The 27,625-nt window shown below is 30.7% G+C and overlaps 1 protein-coding gene and 1 long non-coding RNA gene across 6 annotated transcripts in view; one reads left to right on the forward strand and one right to left on the reverse strand.

Moving 5' to 3' along the window:
* Window positions 1–16,626, reverse strand: part of LOC118450296 (uncharacterized) — a 38,099-nt gene extending 21,473 nt beyond the window's left edge. Inside the window, exons 1-3 of one of the 4 annotated variants that reach the window (XM_035885966.2) lie at window positions 11,266–11,354; window positions 10,724–10,904; window positions 9,369–9,430 (exon numbers count right to left, since the gene is read on the reverse strand). The gene's annotated coding sequence lies outside the window, so the exon portion shown is untranslated. Of the gene's footprint in view, window positions 1–9,368; window positions 9,431–10,723; window positions 10,905–11,265; window positions 11,355–16,323; window positions 16,382–16,524 lie in introns of those variants that run through there. The other 3 variants (XM_085665021.1, XM_035885965.2, XM_085665022.1) reach the window with 3 other exon arrangements.
* On the forward strand, window positions 91–27,625 carry LOC118450300 (uncharacterized). 2 transcript variants are annotated; one of them, XR_014983863.1, is made up of 4 exons: window positions 91–242; window positions 16,379–16,823; window positions 21,482–21,835; window positions 26,935–27,625. It is a non-coding gene; the product is annotated as an uncharacterized LOC118450300 (long non-coding RNA). The 2 variants fall into 2 exon arrangements; XR_014983862.1 differs by lacking the exon at window positions 91–242 and having other exon boundaries at window positions 16,765–16,823.

Here is a 27,625-nt window from a genome sequence, read left to right on the forward strand (position 1 = left end):
GACTCTTACATAGAGCGGTGAACGGGACAGCGGCGCCTTGTATGCTCGGAGTGGAAGTAGAGATTCGGCTCAGTAGTGGGGGTTGAGCGCTCGGCAATAGGTTACCCCTCTCGCGACACAGTATCGTCGCGGTGCTCACCATGGGAAGAGTAGTGGGGAGAGCTATCTGGCAAGGACGCGTCGCTTCAGCCGACCGACCGACATATACTATTATACTACTCGTCGCATCGACTTTCCACAAGGTGCAGTTACAAGGAAAAAGAGAAAGAGAGAAAGAGAATGTCAAGGGTTGTCGTTCAAAATTTTCTTTTTATTTTTAATCTTTTTACAAATACTTTTCGAAAAAATAAAAAAAATTACGTTCCTTTTTTCTCTCTCTCTCTCTCTCTCTCATTCTCTGTTGAAATAAATGAAGAATACAAAGACAAACAAGGAACGATCTTTTTAATCTTCGTAAAAAGAAAAAAGAAAAAATGTCATGGAATATTCGAGAAGACAAAAAGTATTTTCGCTTTGTGGTAAATCCTCATGTATAATAATCGAACGAATCGTCGTCTGTCGTACGTCATGTCCGTTATCGAATACGTAGTTATATAGGTAGGTACATATCTATATAAACGTATATACATATATCCACTCGAAAAAAGTCCAGCAAGTACACGAGGAGACTTATCGAGTTGCGATTAAACTGGCGCTGTGAAAAGGCCATCAGTGATATATAGAAGAGGATGTGTTTTTAGCTTATTCGTTTGATAACGCGCCACACGTACTTTTTTTTCAAACGACACATCCTTTTCCTTAGAAAAATTCTCTTTAGCTTCAAACAATCAAATGAAAGTTCGATATCAAATGAATTCCATCGACGTTACATTGACCAGCTGATAAACGTTCGCTTCGCCATTGATATCGAATCGTCCGTAAGGAACGTGTATGGTCGTAGAAATCTCAAGAATTTTCCATTGTCGTTGATCGTTCAGCGAAAATACGTGAAATTCTCTTTCTCTCTCTCTTTCTCCCTCTCTTTTTCCTATTTTTCTACTTGTAAATTAACGTAACGTTTAGAATTAATTTTCTAAGAAATTTCCACTGGCTTATCAGGAAGAAGTAACGAAATTCATTTTTTTTTTCAATTATCTCATAGAAATGACTTGAAATTTCAAAATAAAAAAGAAAAGAAAAATTCGATCAAAAGAAAAATGAGATATAATATTGATCTCAAAGATCTGGCCAGTACTTTGAAGCGATAATGTCAGGGATTTCAGAAGCACCGAGTAATTACCAAGTTGGCTATTTTTGAGAAGTCTACGTGAATTCTACGGAAATAATTTTGTGAACGAGAGAAGATATCCGTTGGTAAAGTAACGCTCAACTAGTAAGAAAATCTCTTTCGAAATTGGAAATGGAAGATCCATAGGTCTTTTGAAAGCTTCGAGAGTATATTGATATCGATGAAACTTGAAACGAAATAAGACGACATAAATCAGAAAAGAGATAGATAGATAAATATATATATATATATATATATATATATATATATATATATAGATAGATAGATAAATAGATAGATAGATAGATAGATAGATAGATAGATGGATAGATGGATAGATAGATAAATAGATAAATAAATAAATAGATATAGATAGAGAAAAAGAGGGAGAGAGAAACAAAGAGAAGAGGGAGAGAATAACCGACAAGAGGAAATTGCAATATAAAATAAGAAATTGCTTGTCCACGAAACGTTTCTGATATCCTCACTATTTCTTTTTTGTTCTTTTGAAAATATAACTCATAATTCATATAACAGAGCTATTTCTAATCACCAATACACACATATGTTACGACAAAAAAACATTCTTAATGAATTTTAAAAGAAAATTTGAGGTATGCGAGATCATAATCTTAATTGGAGCACCAATGAGATAACTGAAAATCTATGAAAGAATAAAATTATCTTTCAATCTGTCGCTCTCGTAAAATAGATATATTCACACATATGTAACATAGATATGACGCGATGTATTACTGCGTAATATAGTTTTCTTGATAGAAATACTCGCGTTACGTTTCCTCGATGTTTTTGCTTATTTCGCGTGTAACATGCGTGTGTATGCGTGTACTCTAATGTATAAGATTTCCATTCGCAAAAAAAATGACTCTCTCTTTCTATATTCCTATTTATCATTTTCTTTCTCTCTCTCTCTTTCTTTCTTTTTCTTTCTTACTTATCTGCTATTACGTAAGGAGCAATATAAGACTAATTGTAAAATCAAATTTACATCGCCAGGAGATGCTGCCACTGTTGTGTACGCTTTGACAACTTGCAGAAACCGAAGAAATATCTATAAACGCTATGTTCAAAAGTAAAAAGTGTGTGTGTAGGTATGTCCGTGTAAGTGAATATGCGTGCGAAACTTCATGCGTCATTATGCTATTGTAATTTCAAAGAAATGACAATGCATGTATGCATACGATGCAATTATTATACAAAACGAATGGTATTAAACGTAATCGATCGAAATTTGTTTCTTTCTTGAAAATTTCCATCGTCGATCAATTTCGATGTCACAACGATGATATCGTAATCTATTTTATAACACTCTTTATAAAGAACTTAATTGTAAATTATTAATTGTTAAAAGAGTAAAAAAGAAAAGAAAACGATGATCATGATAAATGAATTGCATTCTATGCAATGTAGATACACATTATGTATGTATCTATATATGTATGTGCTGTCTGTGTGCGCGCGCGTGTGTATATGTATATATGTATAAATGTATGTATGTATTTCATTAACTAAATCTTTCTATCGTGTTCTCATTTGTATATTTTCATCGACTTTTGCTTTTGTATATGTGAACATAAATTACATGTGTGTATAGATAATACACGTTGACGATATGAATTTAAATAAACGTAAAACGATAAATAGAAAAACAAATGTTGTATTTAAGATATCTATCAATTCAGTTAATAAAGTCTATCTCATGTTCGAAACCAAATTGCTTTGTATCATACGTTTCGACTCGACTTTGAATAACTTTGAATTATTTCTAAGGTAACTTTACATGTAACGCAATACAACGAAGCCCGGACGAGCATTGCCGTTCATGGTGGTAGCTAGTAGTAGCCAGTTCACTCGATTTCATTCATTTGCCGGATAATCGTCGTGTTCCTGTTTGCTGCCGGCCAACAAGACTGACACGTGCATGCGTGTGCACTGTGCATATATCATCGTTACTCCTAGTAACGTCTGGTTTATATTATATATACATATATACATATTATACATATATGTATAATATAGATATATGTACACGGATATACACATATTTATACGTAATTTCTAACATTGTATCGTACTCAAGGTCCAAAGTTCCGGGTATGATACTTTGTTGTTTTTTTCTATAAGTCAAGCTCTCTCTCTCTCTCCTCTCTTTATTAACTCCTCTCTTTCTTTTAAACTCATGTTATTCAAGACCATCGAACTCTTCCTTCCACTTACTCGCAGATAAATAATACGAGTTTGCGAGCGAGCATTCGTTTCATCATTAATTTCCGTTTTCTAACGCGAGATTTTCCTATTTTTTTTTCTTTTCTTTCTTTTGTTCTTTTCTTTCCTTTTTTTTTCTTTCTTTTTTTATTTTTTCACGGCCTATTAATTTCTTTTTTCCTAACTTCTTTTTTTCTCTGATAATGAAAGGGTCGTACGATAAGAATACAATCCGTATAGAAGAAAGAGATAAGACGTCACGTTATCATTTAAGTAATTTGCTCAAACGTGATAACTGAATTTTCGTTGATGTTCCATTTACGAAATTTTTCTTACACATACCTATGAGATTTTTCTTCGAATTTTGAAATACTGCTATTGACTACGATTAGAGTTTTAAAATATTAGATAAATTTTTCTTCTAATCTTCGATATATTTATCTATATAAGTAATACATTTATATTACTATATATTTATGATATTTATATATTTTTTATATTTTTATGTAAAATTTATTACTTTTATTGCATATAAAGTTTATTTCGTTTTTAATGTTTTCTTTGCTAAACGCGAAAGAATCGTCTTATTTGTAACTCAATTCATTTAAAATATTTCGTAAATCATTTTTTTATCTTTTAATAAATTTAACTCTTGTATTTAAATGTTTGTATTATGTGCAATTATCGAAGATTAAAAAAGAAGATTTACATAACGCAGAACAGAACAATAAGAATAATAATGATAAGAAAATTATCTTTTATTTAATGTGATAATTAATAACTTATAATTTTGTTTAACGAAGTGTTTCAAATAAATTCTTAACGATCAAACGTTTGAAAACCCTGCGTAAAGTTTAACAAAATCTGGCGGGAAATTCAAAAGTGAGTTCGACTCGAACACGAAGCATGAGTTTCGATCAGCTCTCATAAAATTGGCCACGGTCATTGCGAGACCTTCCTTCGTTCATGTAACAGAGACAGAGAGATAGAGAGAGAAAGAGATGAGTGAGAGGGGAGAGGGAGAAATGAGAACTTTCAACTACCGAACGAGTTCGAGCGTAAACACGTCTACGTCTGCTGAATCCAATTACGCAATGTTGCAATTGCAGGCGCAGGCGCCATGAAATAAGTAGAAATATATCTATATACAGAGTATACCGTTAACAAAATATCCAGCTTTTTGAATTATCAGAAATTTTTCAAATAAAGTTATAAGGTTCCGAAAAAAGAAACATTTTCTCAGACGATTTATATTTTTTAATTCTTATTATAAGTAATAAAATATGTTTTATTTCTTTACTGAAAAAGATGAATTATGTATTTAATTAATAACAAATATTAATTAATTATTTGTTTCTTATTTCCACTATATTATATTTTCTGATTAATTAATTTATTTTAAAACTATCTTATCCGTATTCATTTTTTTTTTAATTAGATAAATAATGTAAATTTTATATATTTACGAGCAAAAATCTTTCTAATTAACAAGTTAAAGTTAGATACAGTATAAAAAGAATACCATGTAGGTATAGTAGACTTCTAAGATTAGTTAGTATATAAATTTGTAGGATTAGTTCAATCAAATTTCACATTAACATACACTTGTTTTTCTTCTTCTCGTTATTCGTTGGTATAATTAAATATTCGTTCATAATAATCAAAAAGGAATTCTCGAATTTTTCTTATGTCTCTTTTGATTGTTTCTTTATTAGTATCTTTTGTCCTTCAGCTCTTTCGATAAGTTTTTACGTAACAATTGTGATTTTCTCAACGTGACGATGCAATCGTTCCGTTTAGAAACGATAATGTTATTACCACGCGATAAAGTCAAAGATTTATCAAGATTTTTCTAATACGTAAGTTCTTCATTTTCTTTGAAAAAAAAGAAGAAGAGAAAAGAAAGAAAGAAAAATTGAGAAACTTAACTCGAAATGGAAATAGGATCTTCGACCGGCATTTATTGATCGTTGATAAATGGACTCGCGGTACGATCGAATAATTAAATGTTTCTCGCCATGCATTCACGAAAGATTTTACAATACAAATAAAAGATCATCTTACAAATTGTGAATTTTTATATTTAATCTTTAATCTTCTTTTTTTATTTGCCATTGAAATATTCCTAAACGATTTAATATTTCATTTGTTTTTCTTTTCTCCTGTTTTTTTTCCTATATATCGCTTAATAAATAATAAAATATAATATAACGTAAACATGTTCACACGTAGAACTGATATTCTATTCTAATCGATTAGTGCGATACTATTGAAAATTTTTAACGATAATGATAACAAAATTCGTTGGATTCAAGATATTCGAAACGATTTGAAACGTAAAATGATTAGAAGGAATGCCTAAATAAAACTTTTTACAAGTTATACCGACGATTTGATTTAGATGAATTATATGCTATTATTATCAATTTTTAATATTTCTGTAATTTCTTGTTTGAATGACGTTTTATAGTACTATAGACGTTCCAATGAAATAAAAAAGAAAATAAAAGGAAGAAAAAGAAATATTCTTGTTAATATGAGAATGAGCATGTCAAATGAGTTCGCACAAAATTCTTCTCCCGGCAATAATCGATATGTTGTCGATTGACCTTCGAACAATGAAATATTGCGCACATACTCGTGCCAGTTCAATGCGTCCAAGGTCTAACGAATAGTAGGCCGCAACGCGTGATACCGTTTTAATAGTAGTTGGCTACGCTCGCCCATACCTTTTTTCTTACATCTATCTATCTATCTATTTATCTATCTATCTATCTATCTATCTCTCTATATCTATTTATTTATTTATCTATTTATCTATCTATCTATCTATTTATCTATCTATCTATCTATCTATCTATCTATCTATCTATCTATCTATCTATCTATCTATCTATCTATCTATCTATCTATCTATCTATCTATCTATCTATCTATCTATCTCTCTCTCTTTCTCTCTTTTTATTTTTTTTCAATTTACTACTTTTTTACATTATGAAAACGTAGTAATTTTTTGTTGAACAAAAAAGTGCAAAAAGAAATTTTTTCATTCATGTTTTAGATTTTTTATTTGTATGATTTTTTGTTGTTTCCTTGGTTTCCAATACGAAAATTACGTTATTGGATAGTTCGAGATATCTTGGGGCTAGATTCTTGGAGAATAATGAAGCAATATATGAGTCTACGTAATAAATATGCAATTCAAACAGAAGCGATTTCTTATTAAATGATGAAATTGTACTTCTCCCTCTCTCTCCCTCTCTCTCTTTTTCACTCTCTCTCTCTCTCTCTCTCTCTTTCTTTCACTCTCTCTCTCTCTCTCTCTCTCTCTCTCTCTCTCTCTCTCTCTCTCTCTCTTTCTCTCTCTCTGTCTGTCTTTTAATTCTGCTTGTTATCGATAAAGCAACTCAATAAGATTAAATTTTCCTCTTTCTTACTTAACTGATGTAGTATATATGTCTTATTTACACCTCTCTGTATAATCGCTATAATAAATGTATTAGGAAAGATAAGTTCGCATGCACTTATAGTATTGACTGGACTTTGTACAAGAAATAGATAAATAATAGTAGATAAATAGTAGATAGTAGATAGTAGATAAATAAAATGAAACAGATATTCGGGATAAATATATGAATATTTCTCTAACTTCTGATCTTTTCTTAAATAGATATAATAGAATGAGAATATCAAAATTATATATATATATTAATTATTATTATTAAAAACTATTAATGTAGATTTTTAATATTAGTTATATATCTGCATGTTTTTAATTTTGTAAGTTTAAAGGCTTAAGTCATAAAAAATCTTTTATCTCTTCATCACAAAATTAATTGTTAATTTATATCCGAAGATTAATGGTTACTAAGTTAAGTTATACTATACTCTAATATAATATGGTTCATATATATGTATGTGTGTGAATGTATATGTGTATGTGTGTGGGATGGAAGGCTAACTCTAAAGAGTTAATCATGTGTGTGTGTGTGTAAGAAGCCGATCGACGTTTAAATGAAGGGATGGAAGGATCCAAACCTAGTTAGTCGTATATGTGCGAGATAAGCAGTCGAAGAGAGTCTGATTTGCCTTTTGCGAAGAGTGTTTGTTTATAGAAAGAAAAGAAGAGATTTAGTTTGAAAGAGAGACGAGTGAGTGAACAGTTTTAAAAGTATTACGTACGGTCCTGAGTGGACCAACAAGAGTAACGAAAAGAATAATATAGATTAAAGAGTAATAAGTAATGCCTTGAGTAGGCTAGAGATAGAAAAGAGGTATAGTATCCTAGTTATAGTATTCTAGTTGTAATATCCTAGTTATAGTATTTTTGTTAATAAAGTATATATTAATCAAGAATGAATGATCTGAGTTAGTCAGTCCGTATCTTCCAGGTAGGGTTTCAAAAAATATCCTACATATATATATATATATATATATATATATATATATATATATATATATACACATACACACATAATATAGTTTTATATAGTATAGTATAATTAAATATACTATAATATTATTATGTCATATATTATACTATAACAGTCATACTATAATTTTTATATAATATAATTTTTGGTTAAGACTCAAAAAAAGAGAAATTGTGTCATAAAGAGTAAACTTAATGGGAAAAGAAATAAATTCACATGAATTAAAACACGTTCACTTTTTAACATATTCACGAAAAATCGTATTCTAACCTTGGACTAGAACTCTCGCTTGCAGCGACCCAGCATTCATTAAATGCAACGACATAATCGCTCTATCGTGTAACGTCAGCCCATTTTACACCGTTACGTTACGAGAAATGTATGTATATGTATCTCTATGTGTGTACCCCTCTTTTAGTATAACATCGTATCCGTGCCAACAAGCCGAAGTGCATCGCGCCACTCTCCTTTAAATTTTTCTATTCAAACGAGACGCGCGACCACATCGACCAATTAATGATACACATCGCAAACTAATCTTGTTTTCTTTTTTAGTGTTATCGTTTGATTAGAATAATTCGTTCGAATTAAAATAGACGATTTCTTTTTAATTTTTTATACTTGTTGAAAAAGACGATGAAGAATGATCTTTTAACATTAGATTTACGGGATCTATTAATTTGACGGACTTTGGGTTGCATACTTAGTTATTATATTATTATTTTTAAGCGTACCATTTATATCGATTTTAATTGATATAATGATATGAATTAAAAACGAAAAAAACTGTTTTTTTTTAATGTACGTCAAATTGACGAATTTCAAATTTTATACTTAACTTATAGAAATTATAAATATTATTTTTTAGCAATTTATATTGGCCTTGATTCAATGATATGAACTAAAAAAACTGAATTATGATGCATTCGTCAGTTTGACTTTTCTCATATTTCATACTTAAAATTTCAGAAACTATAAATATTATTTATTTTTTTGCAATTTATGTTGAATTTAATTAATATAATGATATGAATTAATAATGAAAAAAAAACTATATTTTAATATACCCGCCAACCTGATGGATTTTAATAAAAATTTATAATTAATATTTATATATCTAGTGTTATAAAAGATCATTGAAAGAAGAACAAGGATGAAAGGCAATAGAAGACTGCCAAAACACGAGATGTGCCAATCGATGCATTCTGCAGCTCACCTTCTGTGCTACCGTTTTAAATTAAGATACGTCTTCAAATGTCATGAGTACGCATTCCGTTTCGTGATGCTTCTTGCCACGAGATTCTAAAACGTAGACGCTCTCATCTCTGTTTTGTTATTAAAGCTAAGTCTTAATCATAAGAAAGCAAGTCACTAATCATATTTTTATCATTTCCTTTTTATCTTTCATCAAAGATTTTCGATATTTTTACTTTTTCAATTACCTTGTTGTCGTTTTCAGCCAATAACGTTCTTCCTTTTGTTGATTCCGTACTCTTCAATCGATCTGTAAAAAAAATTATAAATACTACTAATTTATAATTACTATAAACATAAATATACAGTAAATTATATATATATAATATATGCATATGTATATATATATATATATATATATATATATATTTATATCTAAATAAACGAAAATGTATTTAGTATTTTTTATAGATATTTATTAGTAATAAATATCTATAAAAATTTTGTCCCGTAAAATGTCTAACATTAAAGGGTTAAACTATAAGTCCCGATGATCAATGAAATGAATTAGAGATGATAATTAGTTAAATAAATATCACATATTATCATCATAAAAAAAGAGAGTACGAAAGGAGAGAGAGGAGAAAATTCGATTGGACACATACGATCCATGAGATTATATGATTAGATCGGGACGATCTATAATTTCCCGAATAGAAGTTCTATTGCATTTAATTTCTTCTTCGAAGAGATAAGAGAAACTTGAAAAATCTGTTTTGTTGAAACTTGAAAAACAAGCATTTGCTTGTTACTTCGAGCGATATGAAAACAAACAATAATGGTTGCGTCTGATTTATTTTGAAAAAATATTTCAACCTGATAAAACTCGATGATACGTTCCTTTTTTAATATTTTTATATTTTTTATTTTCTCTTTCATTTAACAAGATTAAGAAAGTGAAAATAATTGTCTGATCTCGTCTTTTTATCTTATTAATGGAAAAAAACAGATACGAAGATCATAATGAAGAAAGCCTATCAAACATTCTACCAGTTTTTAACGATACTAACAACACAAATCGCTTTCACCACTGAACGAGCAAGATCGTGTGATCCTTTATCTTAATCTAGATTAAAACTTAATCTAAACCTATACCCATTTCAGATATAACTGCCAAGGTTTGCGCATGCTCTTCTAACAAGATCTTATAGCTTGTTAATGAAAGTGATCGAGAAATATATGTAACGAAACTTCTCTCTCTCTCTTTTTCTCTTGTCTCGTTAGCACTAAGATGGAACGAGACAAAACGAGACGGTAAATTGGATCAAATGCAACGGTGATCTTGATTGGAATTTTTTAATCATACAAGTTAACTTCCTGTATATGAATTATAAAAGAAACTAATAAAGATGTAATTCGTATAAATAATTTATGATCCAGTGAAAAACAATATCTTTTTAATAAAACCGCTTATTGATACATGAATCGTCATTTTTTTTTATCGAGATATATTCGATTTATATGGGAGTACATAGTACTGACTACTAATATACATGAATATTCTTTCGAGTAACACGAATGTATTCCGTAAAACACGGTATACCTCTGATAAGGGGAATCCTTTAAACCTCGCATGTCAATACACTACGATTATCCGAATGTTATCACTCGTTCTTGCGATAATAAGTTACACATTTGAGTGGCTGGTTGGTGCATTTTTTTTCTCTTTTTATCTTCTTGTATTTATTTATTTATTATCTTGAAGTTAACGAGGAATGACGTAACTAAAAAATGACAAAGTTGAAATTTAGACATAAATATATATATTATATGTATATATGTATATTAGAAAGTAACAAACTCTAAAAGTAATAAATAAAATCAATTTGACATATGCGTTGTAATATTAAAGAACTATACAAAATTCTCATTATTTTCAATAACAAATTAAAACGCGAATATGATCGTTCGATTCGATTCAGTCTTTCGAATGAAATTGACCGTTCGTTTAATAGCAGCAGTTTGCTTTCTTGTCATCTGATCGAATAACGACACATATCGATGTTGAACATTGAATCGATTGGAAATAGGAGGTACGTTGACTTTCTATCATCGATCAGAAGGTCAGCTTACTCAGTGACTAACCTTCGTTGTTCCGATAAAACGAATTCCGAAGATTACTTTCGATTCTAAGATTTCTTTTTTCTAGAACTCTCCTTGCCTTAATGACATTTCTGAAAATTTTTTAATCAACTGGTATTATTTTCTAGGAAAATAAAAAGTTGCTCGTTTTAATGCGATATTATAAATAAAAAAAGAAGAAGAAAAAAAAGGAAAAGATTATGAAACGTAGCAAATCGGCTCGTAATTGGAGCACATTTTTCAAGATTCGCGTAAGGGAGAAACTAGAAGAAAGAAGCTTTTGATAAGAAGAATGTTTAAACGGAACGAAGGTAATTTTGAGAGTCATTAGTGGGAGATTGGAGTAAAGGATGATAAAAAGATAGAAGGTAGACGTATTTATTAAAAATATTTTCCTTTTTTATCTCTCTCTCTCTCTCTCCCTCTCTCTCTCTCTCTCTCTCTGACTTATTCATGTTTATCCTTGTATCCACTAAGTATTTACTTTTCTTATACAGTGTTGCAATCAGCATTAGTAATTCATCCTTTGTGATATAAAAAATTATACTAACAGTCAACTAATTAGTATTTAAAAATGAAAATTTATTAAAGATTTCTTAATTTTTCTAACATTATTAATTTTGCAAATAAAAATGTAAATGCCGATTAGTATTTTGATGATAAAATATCTACAGTAATCGTATATACAAGATTTTTAAAATGGCAATAATATCTAAGGATTGAAATTTGCGATATTGTCGATAATAGGATGGAAATAACGTTCAGAATAGGGCGATACATATTAGAAATAGGTTCTTTATATCGAGCTATGCCAGAAAACTAGGTCATATTCTTACACCTGAGGCATTTGTAAGGTGATTGGAAAAACTCAGATCAATATTAAGCACGAATTAGCACGATTTGTTGCAAAGATCGACTCATGACCCGCCCGTATATTAATACGTACATATATATATGTATTTACTAATACCACGAATTTCCAATCACTTCATAAGTTTCTACATGTTTGGCCATTGTACCAAAAACCAAAAAGAATTCTTTATCGTTTCGTGAAAAATCAAACGAAAAATTGTTTCGAATTTAAGTGATTTTATTCTGTATTTCTCGTGTGAAGAGGAATCAAATTTCAGTATGAAATTCAAAATGAAGTTTTTTCTTAAAATCTCATTTTCAATTTAGAGAAGTTGATTTTTTCGGGAAATTTTTTATCGAATGTTGAGAATAGGATAAAAATAGTATCAACTTTGTTTCGTCATGTTCCGAATTTTAACTTTCTCGGGATGCGTTGTTGTTACTGAAAACGAAGAAGATGAAAAACAGGACGAAAGAGAAAAAGAAAAAGAAGAAAAAGAAGAAGAAGAAGAAAAAGATGATGAAGATGAGAAGACAGCATGCATGAGAGACAAGACGTTTATTTATTTACGCGGCCACGCGAGCTTGCTACGTCATAGTTGCCATGTAGAAGAGAAGCCACGCCGAGAGTTAAACTATTGAAAGAGCTAAAATTAATTCTGCGCCTGGTAGATTAGGAAGGCACTCGCTAGGTTTCTTCTCGACCACTATTCACATTATCCTCCGTTGTTCAAAGTAATACGGTTATAAAAAAGAACTATGCGTCCCTTGTTTTACGTACCATCCAAAAGAGTTCTCTTTTATTTATCTATTTTTATTTCTTTTTTGTTCAATTTTTTTTCACAATAAATCTTTTATATATTTTCGATTATCAATCAATTTTATCAATTTATTTTATAATAAATTGTCTTCAGAATTTTTTAAAGATTTCGACGTTTATTTATTTTTTCCTTTTTCAATATTTTCCAGAACAGATCTTTCATATATTTTCGATTTTCAATTAATTCTATAAATGATATATACATTATATCCAGAATTTGCTGATAATGAAAAATTGATTTTCATCTCAACTTATAAGTTACAAGCTACTTTCTTTTTTTTTTTTTAATTGACGGACCAAGTTAAAAATAAGGACAATCGAGTCCGATTCTGATTATATTCGCTGAACTCTAAAGTAACGAGTGAAAGCTTGCTGGGCGTTGAAAAAAAAGTTAATATAGTTATAAAGCCGGAAAACTTTCCTCGAACGGTCGCCACTTTTTATGCTGCTTCCTTTCTCTCGTTAGATAGATCTCGATCGTTAATGATCATAGTAGCTCGATAAATCTAGATCCAGAATATCTTTCTTTCTTACTTCTTTCAAATTTGTGTCTTGAGAAGAATCTTCTACACGGACTTGATGTATTAAGTGAAAATTAAGATATCGTAAAAGAGAGAGAGAGGGAGAAAGAGAGAGAGAGAGAGAGAGAGAGAGAGAGAGAGAGAGAGAGAGAGAAAACCAACCAATCACAACGTCTTGTATAACTCGTACGGGCACTGATTGGAACGGGCGTGGGAGTATCGAATCGATTAGACCACCGATCGATTCAGTGCAGTGTTCTCTCTCGTTTTCTCTCTTCGACTATTCCGTCTCTTTTGCTCGCGTTCAAGAAAACATTCGATTATTGTTCCATTTTCAATGATTTTCGTGCTTTCTTCTGATGTTTTCAATAATTCTTCAAATGTTTTGTTCTTTTTTTTCGTTTCTTTTTTTTTCGAAAAAAAGATAAAAACAATACATCATTTTAACATTAATTATCTCACGCAAATATAAATACGAATATAAACGTACTAGTATAATACACGTATTAATATATATATTTATAAAATAACACGCGAGAAGACGTATTACGTGGTTGAACGTAATTGTCGTAATCGTCATTGTCGTACATTTTCTCTATTCATATTCTCTGAGTAACATATAACGAGTACGCAAGGTCTCGGTATCTTTTTTGAATACGCTCGTATTTATTAGTTACGTTAAAATACACCTCGAGCACGACTTTCCGCCTTGACAAAAGCAAAATATTATCTCTTTTCTCTTCCTGTTTCTTTTCATACCAATAAGATAAGATTCCTCGTGATATTCTTTCCTCTTTCTTTTACAGGTTATTTATATGATTTCATATAACAATTGAAATACGAAAACATCAAATACACGTGTATAAACCATATAAACAACGAGAATATAAATTTTTAGTCGCAAAAAAAAAATAAAAAAAAATAAAAAGAAATAAATGCTCACTGTTATTGTTAAGAAAAAAGAACGACAACAACAAATCTTTTCTTGTCTTAACGAACAAAAGTCAATTTAAAATCCGATTGGTATATATGTATACATATATTAATTCGCAATGTTTCGTGGTTTATACATTACGAAATGTGTGCGCGCAGCTGTCCTACGATATATTTTAGCGTACCGCCACCAGTAACGACGGCGACAGCCTATTGGTGAATTAACCAGAATCTGGGTCAGTTACGACACCTGTCGGACGGATACAAGAGAGAAAAAGAGAGAGAGAGAGAGAGAACGCGAAAGAGCCTTCGAAGTGTTGTAAATCATACGACATGCCGATGCCAAATATAAATCTTTAATGGTTCATTTTATGTGTACTCACGAAATATTAGCACTGTCTTTCCCAAAATTTTCTTTCATGCCATAATTCGTATGATTCACAACAGTTTTTATCGACTTTATGAACGTTCATTTGGTCAACAAATAGATTAGGATTATGAATCTTGAGAAAGAAAGAGGGAGATAAAGATAGAGATAGAGATAGAGATAGATAGAGAGAGGGGGCGGGGTAGAGAAGGGGAGGAGAGAGAGAGACAGAAAGAGAGAGAGAGGTTTTTTCTTCTTTTTCATAATAATGTATCTAAAAATTACGAGATATACCATAATAATAAATACATCTTGAACGTTCAAATACTATAATATTCTAATATAACATCCTCGTTTCTAAATCTATACTTAGATTTTTAAAAAAATGAAGAGAAAAGTAATGATATATATGTATATGCACACAAAATGGCAATAGTTGTGTGTATGCAAGTATAAGAACGATTCACTGGCCTTGGGAAATAGAGATAGAGAGACTATATAACTGTCAACGACATAATCCTTTCGTAATTTCTAACGATTCCTTTTTTATAAATTAAAATTAATTCATAATAATTAAATTCCTAAAAACCTAAATCCTTTCTCATGTAAATCGAGAAAGTTCTTTTGAGATTACTCTTATGGGTTTAGTCACGTTTTTTTTTCTTTAAACAAAAAAGGGGGAACAACTACATTAGAATATAAATGTGTAACATTTCTAACGTCTAATCATAAGATTCAAATAAATCGAAAATGAGAACGAGAGAGTAATTGTATGCATTGTTACAAAATGATTGCAAAATAGTAAATGTATATTCTAATTACTATACGTTTAATATAAAGCCGATTGTATATAAAAGAAATCAAAATCTAAACAAGACAAAGTAAGAATCTCTTATTTATTAATCATCATTTTTTTCTTTTTCTTTTTTTTCATAAGACGAAAGAAACAAAAATGTGAACGAAAAAGAAAGAGAGGCAGAGAGAGAGAAAGAGGGCGAAAAAAAATCATGTTTATGACACGCACACCTTTTTTTCGTCTAATCATTCTCCGTGTTCTAGTACTTTTAATTCTTTCTCTCTCTTTCTTCTGCTTAAACTTGCTATATAGGGAACACGCACTCACACATACACACATGAATTGTACCTATATGCACTCAAATATCATGTAACGTACACATACCTCTGTACTCGGTACGTTCACATTAACAAACACATACACACACACACACACACACACACACTTCGTGGGCACGTTACGTAGCCCTAAAAGGACAGTGCTTTACTTGGAAACTCGAGCACGCACGTACGTACACACAAACACATGCTCGCTCTTTTCAGACTTACGTACGTGTATCTTATACGTTCTCGATATGCAAATGTGAGACGCAGTAGAAATGTAGAAGAACAGGATGCACAGTAAAATATATATATATATATATATATATATATATATATATAATGTCTGTATGCTATATATATTTATATATACATATATATATATATATATATGTATGCGTATATATATATATTCTTGATGGAACAGTTATATGACTAGAGAATTTACGAACGTATCGACGAATGAAGGAACGATTATCATGAAACTATACGATCGCCTCTTTCTAGAGAACTCGCTCGGGAAACGCGTTATGAGAGAGGTCGGAGAAAAGCAAGAGAACGCGCAACTCCGATGTACCAGTAGAGACTGGCGACTTCCCCTCGGACTCACCGAGTGTTAGCCGGTATAGTGGAAAAGAGACGTATGTACATACAGCCACGATGCTAACCGTATATCGTTGAGTGTACTACATAACTACTCCACCACCACCACTGCCACTACATCACACACTACTATCCCAGGAGTAAGCAGCAGCGAAGCAGGTCTACTATCTTCGTTACTAACACTTACAAACAACGTCGTGTCGTCCCTGCGCTGTGTGTATTTCTCCCAAGAGAACGGTAGAGGGGAGTACCAAAAGGAACCTGGTGGAGGTAGGTTGGTTAGTACAGTGGGGGAAGAGAACTTGGAGGAGAAACTATCAGGTCGCACGCTCTCGACGCTCTGTGTGACGTAAGTCGAGTCATCCTGGATGTGTCGTGCGCCAGCGCAAGAGTAAAAGAGAGAGAGGGAAAAAGAGAGAGAGAGAGAGAGAAAGAGAAAGAGAGCTGAGTGAGAAAAGAGTGGGGGTACGCGGGCAAGGCCGAGCTAGTGGGGAGAACGCTAGAGTTAACGGAAGGAGGGGAGGATGGCGGTCATTAGTGCTACTGGGACACGGAAGCGAATCCTTGCCTTGTCGCACCTTCTCGCTCTTCCTCTCTCCTTCTCTTTCCTTCTCTCTCTCTCTCTCTCTCTCTCTCTCTCTCTCTCTCTCTCTCTCTCTCTTTCTCTCGTTGGCTCGCGACCCGGTACCTGCTCGCCACCCCCACCTTCCATCGTGCATCCACCATCGCTCTGCTGCCCGGGGATGCGCTTGCACTCTGCAGCCGTATATATCCCTTTTGCTGCACCCTCTCTTTCTCTCTCCTTTTCTATCCTTCTGTACAACACCTATAAGAACCGGGGTCGATTAGGCAGTGCTCGCGACCTCGTCCTTGTCAGTCCACTTCAAGACCGCCAATACTTTTCCTTATTTTTTACCTCTTTTCTTTCCCCTTGCAGGATTTAGCTTCTTTCATGCATGATTCCTCTGTGCATGTGCGTATATTATTATTTTTATTTCTTTCTCATTATTCATATTTTACAATAAATATCATTTTCAAAAAAATATGAAGGAAAATGTGTGACTATAATCACCTATCTATTTTGCACATTTACCAAATTCTGAGAGCCTTGATATGCACTGGGCCAATTGTTATTAAAGATCAAGGAAAATCATGAAATATTTGTCCAAGTTACGTGGCCGCATTGAAAGAGATATCGAGCGAATGCGAACTTTATCATTCGATATCGAGGTATGACGAACTTTGACATTCCGTGGTTTAGTGTTGTTCGAAAGAAACAATAGATGTGAGAATCATTTTTAGATAAAAATCTCATAAATAATAAGCTATTATTTTTCGTTTATATAAGTTTCTTTATGTAATATAAGTTTCATGTATCTTTGTCTTTAATTTATGAGATTTTTTTGGAATTATATGATTTCTATTAATTTGTCAAATCGTATCAAGATCGACGACTAATTCGAATCGATACGATGATCAAAGTTTTACGTATTTCATTCGGATAAATATAATAAAGGTGTCATTGAATCATGGTTATCATTGGATTGCTAGTGATAATCGATGATGCGAGTGTGTCATCCGAGGTTTAACTTATATGATTTTATATACTTTACAAAATGAAGGAGCCAAGATTTGCTTCTGGTGTTCTATATCAATTTATATTGAACTACATCATTTCTTCTTATTAAATTTTTTCTGTAATATTCTTCTCTCTCTCTCTCTCTCTCTCTCTCTCTTTCTCGCTTTCTCTCTTTTTATATATATATATATATATATATATATATATATGTATATTAGAGATAATATTATTTTGATTTGGATTACGAAATGTTATCTTAATGATATATGCATAGTCGACAAGTAAACATCTTGGCCTGTCATCAATCACATTCGATTTTCGTTTCATCAAATAACAGGACAATGGTCGCTACTGCGTTGGGTTCAGATATGTAGAAATGTCTGAATATGTCATATGCAGCTGTGACATATTCAAAGCACTCACGATACGTTTATAATAGTATTGCATTTCTAACAGAGTGCTTTACTTAAGACATTACAGGCTCGGAGATGCTGCTGATGCATTTCGTTCGATTCACCTTCGAGTTTTTTATGGTTTCCTATGATCATAGACGTCGACAAATGCGTATATTTTAAAATTTTTCAAATGAGATTATTTTAATTGAAATCTGTCGGTCTATAAATCCTTATCACTTTTTGTTTCTTTCACAATGATCTATGATTCTTAAATATAGAAAATTAATAAATATCTTTTCATTGACAAAACAAAAATATAATTTAAAAAGTAAAATAAATTAAATAAAATTTAGGAAAATAAAAGTATAAAAAATCTTTCTACGATTTCCTACGGTCATATACATCAACGAATGTGAACAATGTAGCTTTCAAATGAAATAATTTTATTGAAATCTCTGGATTTATAGAAATCTTTATCTTTTACAAAGGCCAATAATTCTTGAACATAAAAAATTAATAAGAATTGTTTCTTGTATTTTTTTGTTTAACGATGAAGATCCTTGTATTAAGAAATAAAAATGTGAAAAAAAATCTAGCTGAGAAAGAATGGGATTCGTTGAATCTACACCTATGTCTGACGAATTTGAAAACTGATTTACCCAGAAACAAAGAAAGATGTATGTATTTACCTACTTACGTGCAGGTACACATAGATATATTTAAAAGTATCATACGTACAATCACCTCTGAGTATTTCGAGCGATTTCGAAATAGGAGTGCGAATTATGTCTCGATTTCCTTTCTCAACCTCGGATTCATTACTTGTAGTAACTCGTTGCAATCCATGAGCTCTAGAATTTATTCTAGAATGAACTCTAGATGACTTTTTTTATGAGTATCGATAAATAGCTCTCTTCTTTTGTCGACTTTTCGAACTAAACCTTGCCTGATTATGATTTCTTATGATTATCCTCTAACATTCTTGCTTGTTTCATACAATTTTATCTGCAGAAATAATAAACGAAAAAGTTCCATCTAATAAATATTAAATATAAATTAAAATATTTTTTATGAATCGTTTTAAAGGAATAATGATACAAAAAACGTTTGTTTGACTTAATTATTAATTATTATTAATAAGAGCAAACTATAAACGAAAAAATAAATGACTTGTTAAAGAATGACTTGATAAAAAAATGATTAATTAATTTAGGGTTAATAATAATCATTTTTTTTTCAATAGCAGTTAATTTTTTCTTTTGTTTATAATTTCTCTATTCTTTCTAAACTAATAATGTATAGATAATATAAACAAAATTCTATCTTTAACATCAAAACTATCGATCTTTTCTTATAAAATCCTGTAAATTTTACAAATACTTACAAGATAAAAGAAAAAAATAATTTGTTTCCTATCATTCTTAATTTATTAAACATTACGATAATAAACAAATACAAACATTTTTTAATAATTTTTTTGTTAATCCTCTATAATGCCATGTAATTTTTAAGTCAGGTATTCATATATCTGTATTTGTTACGATTTATTTCATTTTGTTCTCATAAAATCGTGTTAGTTCATATCCGAAGATTAATATTTGATAAATATAAATTATACTATATATAAGTATTATTATAAATATAAGTTATACTAAGTATAACTTATACTAGTATACTTAATATAGTAATATGAGTATATTATGTTACTATATATATTTATACTATGTATATACGATACAATTATATCAGAGAATATTAGTATATAAGTTATACTATTGTATAACGTATATATATATAGTTGATATATACTATAGTATAAATCTATATATTATAGTATTAGTTATATTTCGTATAATTTGTAATATAAATTTTACATTATACAGTGTTTTCTTTAAACTCAAGAAATTTGGTTATTAGACAGTTAATAATTACAAAGTTTTGTTTATCATCAAACAGAGAAACTAAAATTTGTCATTTTGGTTGCTGCTGTAATTCTAACGTTAAAGAAATGATAAAAAAAAGATAAGAAAAAATTTTTTGCTCTTATTCTACGATTTTAATTCACGAATGGTTAAGTCCATTTCCTCAAACCGCATCAAAGCCTTCGGATTTATAGCTGTACGACCGCAGACGTTTAATTAATGAATTAATTAAACCGGAATGGCCGAGGGCAATCGTCGTTTACTTCGCGTTTATCTTTCTCGCACTACTATTTCTCTCTCTCTTTCTCTCTCCCTATCTCTCTCCCTTTCTCTCTTTCTCTCTCTAGTTCTTATATTTTTTTATAATCTTGACTGTATTTTTTATTTATACATTTTCCATCATAATAAATCAATATAAAAAATGTTTATATTTATGAATAGAAAGGGGGAGATATTATCGAGAATTGGAATATTATCGAAAATTCGATAATATTTAAAAAATGCTTGCAAATTTTTTTTCCTTTTCTTTTTTTTTATTACTTGATTTTATTCCTGAATTGCTCAATCCAAGTTTTCTTTGACAAGAGTCCGTCTGAAATTAATTTTTGTAACATTGCGACGGACTTGCGATAAAAGAGAGAGAGAGAGAGAGAGAGAAAGAGGGGAAAGAAAAATGAAAAAGCTGACTTCGATAACAAAAGCATAATCTCCCTTTTGAAAAGCATGCGCTTATATGCGTCCCTGGATAATAATTCGTGGAGAGTCGGTTCCGTTTCTGTCCCTTATGAAAAGGATTATCTATAATACGACCTCTCTTTTTTTCATTGCTATGATACAGAAAAGCTCTTCTTGATGTAACAAAAATTTTTTCGTTTGTTCATTCTTTTCTGTCCTTTAGAAACAAAAAAGAAAAAAGAAACAAAATTACAAAAAATTGTTGCTGATCTATATTTCTTTTTTTATTTCATTAAAATATAGTACTTTTCAAGCTAATATCTTAGAAACTATCCGAGATATTCAAATGTAAAAATGGTAAAAAAAATTTTTATATGGTTCAGAAGTCAATTTTATTTAAGAAATATTTATTCTTATTATATGATCTTATAATTAGCAGTCTTAAAGAATAATGCGACTCGATCGAGTAGGACCGGATCAAGATGAAACTGACGATCGATTTGATCAAGAGAATCGGATGTTCCTGTGAAATACGAAAATGGCTATGAGAATAATGACGAAGGGAGAATGAGGAAGAAGGATGAAGCAGAAAAAGTATCCGATTAATCGTAGTTATCTGGAAGAAGATAGGAAGGAACCTCCGATGTCGATGAAAGACTATCTTCGTCTTTTTATGAGTGTTCAGAGAACTAAGTACCGATTAAAAGATCCTAGGCTTCGATTAACTGTCACTGGCAACAATATTACGATCGCAAGGAAAAGAATCTGTGATTTGATTAAAGTTTGTAAGGTATCTATGACACTTTGAAATTTTAATATTTACACGTCATAATTTTTTGACACAATTTTCAAAATATTTGCTTGATAAGTGAGTTTGCTCACAATAATATAGTATTCATTTCTATCCAAGATTTATTATAATGTTAAAAGTGGATATTCTTATTATAAAATATCATATTTATTGGGTTGCTAAATGGAAAAAATTAGGAATTTTTATTATAAAATATCGTATTCATTAAATTGATTAATGTGAATAAATAAAATAAACAAATAAAATAAATTATTATAATAAATTTTTTCGATAAATAAATACAAAATATATTGTTATAAAACCACATCATATATTTATGAATTTACTTATTATACGTGATTTTTTATGTGAATTTCTCAAATATTTCATATAAAATTTTTTGGTTTGACTTAGTTTCTAAACTGGTTTGATACAGTTCTTCATGCCATCCTACCGAAAGCTAATCTTTTAATCTCTACATAACTATATTTACCCTAATTTGTTTATTACATTTATGCCTTTCTATTCAATAGAAATTTAACATTCGAATTAATATTTGAGATCGCAGCTTGATATTTAAGACGCTTATAATATAGTATCTCAATCTTTTTCCAAGAATTAGGTAATTAAAATTTTTTATAGTCATATAAACGTTGTAATTTGAAGTAAATTTTTCATTTACAAGCATGAGTTGCATTATTCATTCACAAGCTTGATGTATTTCTTTAAATTAAACCATCATATCAGAATAAAGTACAGAAAGCTTTTTGGTCAAGGATAAAGTAATTAATTCGTGGCAACGAATAACAGAAATAGAGAGAGAGAGAGAGAGAGAGGGAGAGTGGTTATGCGGATATATTAGATTTCGGGAAGTTAAACGGTTTAATTAGCTAACTAGCGGGAGCTTTAGAGGCAGTTCCTCTGCCATCGTCAGGTGCGACTATGCAATTAGTTATACGTATAGTTTCTATGTGCAAATAAGGTGCTGATAATCGTATATTAGTTAGATTGAACGAAGTATTACTACATTGTTCAAAATAGAGCCTGATTCAAATCGAAAAGTTCCTTTTTTTCAATATTCATTGTAATTCAAATTATCCAGATTGTCGTATTAAAGATGGTCATCTACATGGAATCGTCTCAATTTTTGTTTGGTTTTTCAAATTAAATCGTTTTCTCGAAACTCGTTTTTAAAATTTCAATATTATCTAAAAAATCAAAACTTGAAGATGCAAAATTAATAAATAAATAAAAATAATCATAAAATAAATAGATTCTTTTAATTCTTTAATATATGATATTTAATTTTTTATACACTTTAAATAAGATAATATTATATTATCTGTTAATTCAATATTAAAACGAATATAATACCGTAATTATTATTTATTTTTAAACAAAATTTTATTTTTAAACATGAAATTATTGCAATATTTAATGCAATAATTAAATTAAATTACATTAATATGTTTTGTAATTTTGCAAAAAGTTGCATTAAATTGCAAAATAATGGACACACACATGTGCACGCATACTCACGCACGCACGCACACACACACACACACACACAGAGAAGCCAACGTACGACTAAGCGTTTGCAAAATGGAAAAGAGGAAAGATAAGCAGAACATAGCAAGCTAAGCTAGAATTGAAAAAACAAAAGATCATCCTTTTTCTCAGCATGTTCATATTTTCTTTTTAACATTCGGTTTGTTGAAAAACGTCAAAAAATAGAAGAATGAAATTCATTATTTATTCTGCCTTTATCTTTTTCTTTCTTGTTCATATCTCGTGATCGATAATGAAATGTTTCTACTCAAGTTCCCGAAGTTGCCACTGCCATTACTTCGGTCCTTCTTTAAACGCGAGATCGTAGGACGATGGTTAAAGGTCAAGGTCGAGCTATTTCTCGTACGAGGGAGTGCACCCCAAGTTTCTCTCTATTTCTCTCCCTCTTTCTCTCATACTCTTTTCTTTTCTCTTTTGGATTATGTCGAAGGATATGAGCTGCTCTCGAGAGGGTGAATGAATAAGTGAAAGAGAGAGAGAAAGAGAGAGTGAAAAAATAAGAAGAAGGGCAAGGAAGTGCGGTGTAGAGATAGCAGAGTAGCCGGAGGGTTATTACTTGGCACGATTCTTGACGGTGCTGTTATGGCACTCGCATCGTTCGCTTCAATCTTTCCTTCTCCGAAACAATGGGAAGGAGAGAGAGAGAGAGAGAGAGAGAGAGAGAGAGAGAGAGAGAGAGAGAGAGAGAGAAAGAAAGAGAGTTTCGAAGTATTTTTATGTTAATTGAAAAGTAACAAACAATCAGTAAACAATCAGTAGAATTCTAAAATGAATTTAGAAAATCCATGTACTTAAAGGATTTCAGATTTATTGCTTAAAATTAGAGAAATCCTAAATATAGGTCATAATCAACAATTAGGTTAACTTTGATTAATATAATGATATGAACTATTATTATAAAGAAAAAAAACGAATTTTTAATTTCAGTAAAAATAGGTATGTAATCAATGTTCGTAAATAGAATGTTGAACATTTCCTCTTTAAACGTATTAAGAAAATAGAGAGAATGAGAAAGAGCGCACGAGAGAGAGAAACAGAGAGAGAGAGAGAGAGAGAGAGAGAGAGAAACAGAGAGAGAAACAGAAAGAGAGAGAGAGAGAAAGAGAGGATAAGGGTTAATAGGAGGGTAAAATTCGTTTGAAGGGAAATACGAAAACGGAGGAGAATCGTCAGATACAGACGCGCAGTCACCCCATACGGGTCACAGCGCCTCGTCAATAACTGAACGCAAGAAGGGTGAACCGTCTAGATTCTCTCCCTCTATCTCTTTTTCTTTATGAGATGAGATAGAAAGAGAGAGCATGATAATTGAAATTATCTTAGGAATCTTGTCTATCGAAAACGATTTTAAAATCGGCTTTACTGATAAAACTGATGATGATATTCTAAGTACTATATCTCCTTTGATTTTTAAACATACGCGTTTTATGATAACGATACTGCCATTGAAACTAGTTTAGACGCTTATGACGATGAACTTTTTCGCTGAATCGCGGTATCGAGAAAATAATCAGAGCCATGATCGAAGATACTAGATTATTTTAATCGAAAGAGAATTATTTTTTTTTAACATTTTTAATATTCATGTAATATTGAAAATATATTTTATTAGTTCGGAAAAACCTTGTTTTTTTTCCATTTATATAGCTTTGAGAAAATAATTACAATAATAATTATAAAGATATTAGATCATTTTCATCGAGAGAGATTTCTTTTAGTTAATATTTTTAATATTCATGCAATTTTAGAATATTTTACTTAGGTTTTGAAAAAATTATCATAGAGAAAATCGAAGATATTAGAGGATACAAAATCTTTAAGGAGAGTGATTTCTTCTAAATATTTTCAATATTCATGTAATATTTTAATAATATTTACTGTTTTATAACATTTTATTCGTTCGCACATGGCATCGAGAAAATGATGACAAAGAAAATTGAAGATGATGAAAGATAAGATATCGCCTTTAATGAAAATAATTTCTTTTTAACACTTTTAATATCCATACAATTTTTGAACGTATTATTAGTTCAAAGAAATGTTAGCTTTTCCATTTATGGCGTCGGAAGATCGATCACAGTGAAAATAGAAAATGCTGAAGGGCGAAAAATCTTCATCAAAGCTAAAATGATTTTTTTTTAACGTTTTCACTATATATACGATATCTTGATTATATTATAATTTTATAACATCTCATTTGCTAGCTTTTCCACATACGATGGCATCGACAAATCGATCGTGGTGAAAATAGAGAATACAAAAGGATAGAATTGATTTTTTAACGTTTTCGATATACATACAATATTGTAATTATGTTTAGAACATTGTAAGACGTTTTATTAATTGAAAGAAAAATGTTTACTTTAAAAGTAGCTTTTTTGGTCGTCATATTTAAATAAAACGTTGTCAGTTTCGATTAAAACGTTTCAAAGTTCCTTTAATTTTCTCTCCCTCCCTCTTTCTTTCTCCCTTTCTCTCTCTCTTTTATTTTTTAATAAACACATACATGTTATTTTTTTCGTACTAGCAGAGAAACGTCGAATGTAGATCGCGAATGCGGAAATTGCACGCCTATTACTTTCGAGCGACGAAAGTCGACAGGAAAAATGAACTTTGTTGGAAGTGGAGGTTTTGTCATATCGATTGTCGCGCGAGATGTTGACGACAAAACGATTCCCAAAGCTATCTTCCTCCATCCCTCCCAATCTCTCTCTTCACCTTTCTAGAATTTCACGTTTTCTGTTTTTCACGTTCCTCTCACTCTCTCTCTATCTCTCTTTTATTTTGTTCTCTCGTTTCATGGTACAATTTTTATATTCAATTTACGTGCCAAGCTGCAGCGGATCCGTTCGTATTTTTCATGCGTTTGAATTTTACGGCGAATATCTAACCTGGCCAACATGAAAATATAATAGGAAAGAATGAAACAAAAAAAAAGAAAATTCAGAAGAAAAAAACAAAGAGAGAAAGTAGAAAAAAAGGAAATACAAGAAAAATAAAGAAAAGAAAAGAGAAGTACAAGGAAGAAGAAAAAAGAAAGCTTGCTTTCCACACGAGAACAACGTGAGGGATGAGAACCAGAAAAGGATCGCAAGGGAAAAGTGTTCCCCCCCTCCCGTTCTTTTCGTATCAAAGAGCGTGGAAAAATATTGTTGGGCGAGAACAATAACGGCTTTCCTCCTTGAATTCTTTTTCTCTTATAAGAGATGCTACGTTTCGCTTTCGATTTGCTGAATCGTTTTCTCTTTTTTTTTCTACTTTTCTTTTTTCCAAGATTTTTACAATATTCTTGACATCTTTTGCTCGATAAATAAAAAACTAATAAAATAAGAAAGTATAAATATTAAATAAAATTTTTAGCTATTATATAGTTAATATATAGTTATATAATTCGTAAACATGGAAAAAATTATATAAGAAAATGTCGTGATACATAGAAGACTGGATTTTTTACATTCCGACGATTAGATGTGAAAAATAAATTCAGCATAGACAGCTTTATGTTAATAATCTTTTTATATTCAATATAGAACTACCAGGATTAACAATCTTCGTCAGAAATTTTTCAAGTCTCGTTAATGGGAGAGAAAGAAATAGAGACAGAGAGAGAAAGAGAGCGAGAGAGATATGAATACTCGATGGATGGATCAGAGTTGAAAGACAGATGGGTCAACGTTGAAAAATTTGTTCTCTAGACTACCGAGAGACTGAGAGAAATGGCGAAACTCTCAAAAAAGAAGAGTGGAACGAAAAGGAAAACGAAGAAGAAAACGAAAAACAAAAAAGAGGTGAACAAAGGAAAATAAAAATGCAAGCATCCTAGAATACAGGAAAACTGATTTCATTTTCTTCACCGTAAGAGAGGTCATTAATTAAATAGCATGTAATTAAACGTATGTTAACAAGATACGAAGCGTATTGCCTAGGAAATTTGATTGATGTATCGTGCTTGGTTGATTTACATCTAGTGTAAAATATATATGTAGAATACAAGCACGAATTATAACGACAAATAAACACCCACTCACACACACATATACGTTTCATTATAATAGATATTATATTAATTTTGTATAGAATGTGATATATACGAATTACGTATTTTAAGAGTTTTATCATATATAGGTATATGTGAGTATGTGTGTATATTCAGGAATATGATGCAGATTATTCGATATTCATTAAAATGATTGTGGCGAGTTGAACGTTTAAGTGTTAATG

The sequence above is a fragment of the Vespa mandarinia genome, chromosome 2, assembly GCF_050613455.1.
Source record: "Vespa mandarinia isolate Hongniang chromosome 2, ASM5061345v1, whole genome shotgun sequence".
NCBI lineage: Eukaryota > Metazoa > Arthropoda > Insecta > Hymenoptera > Vespidae > Vespa > Vespa mandarinia.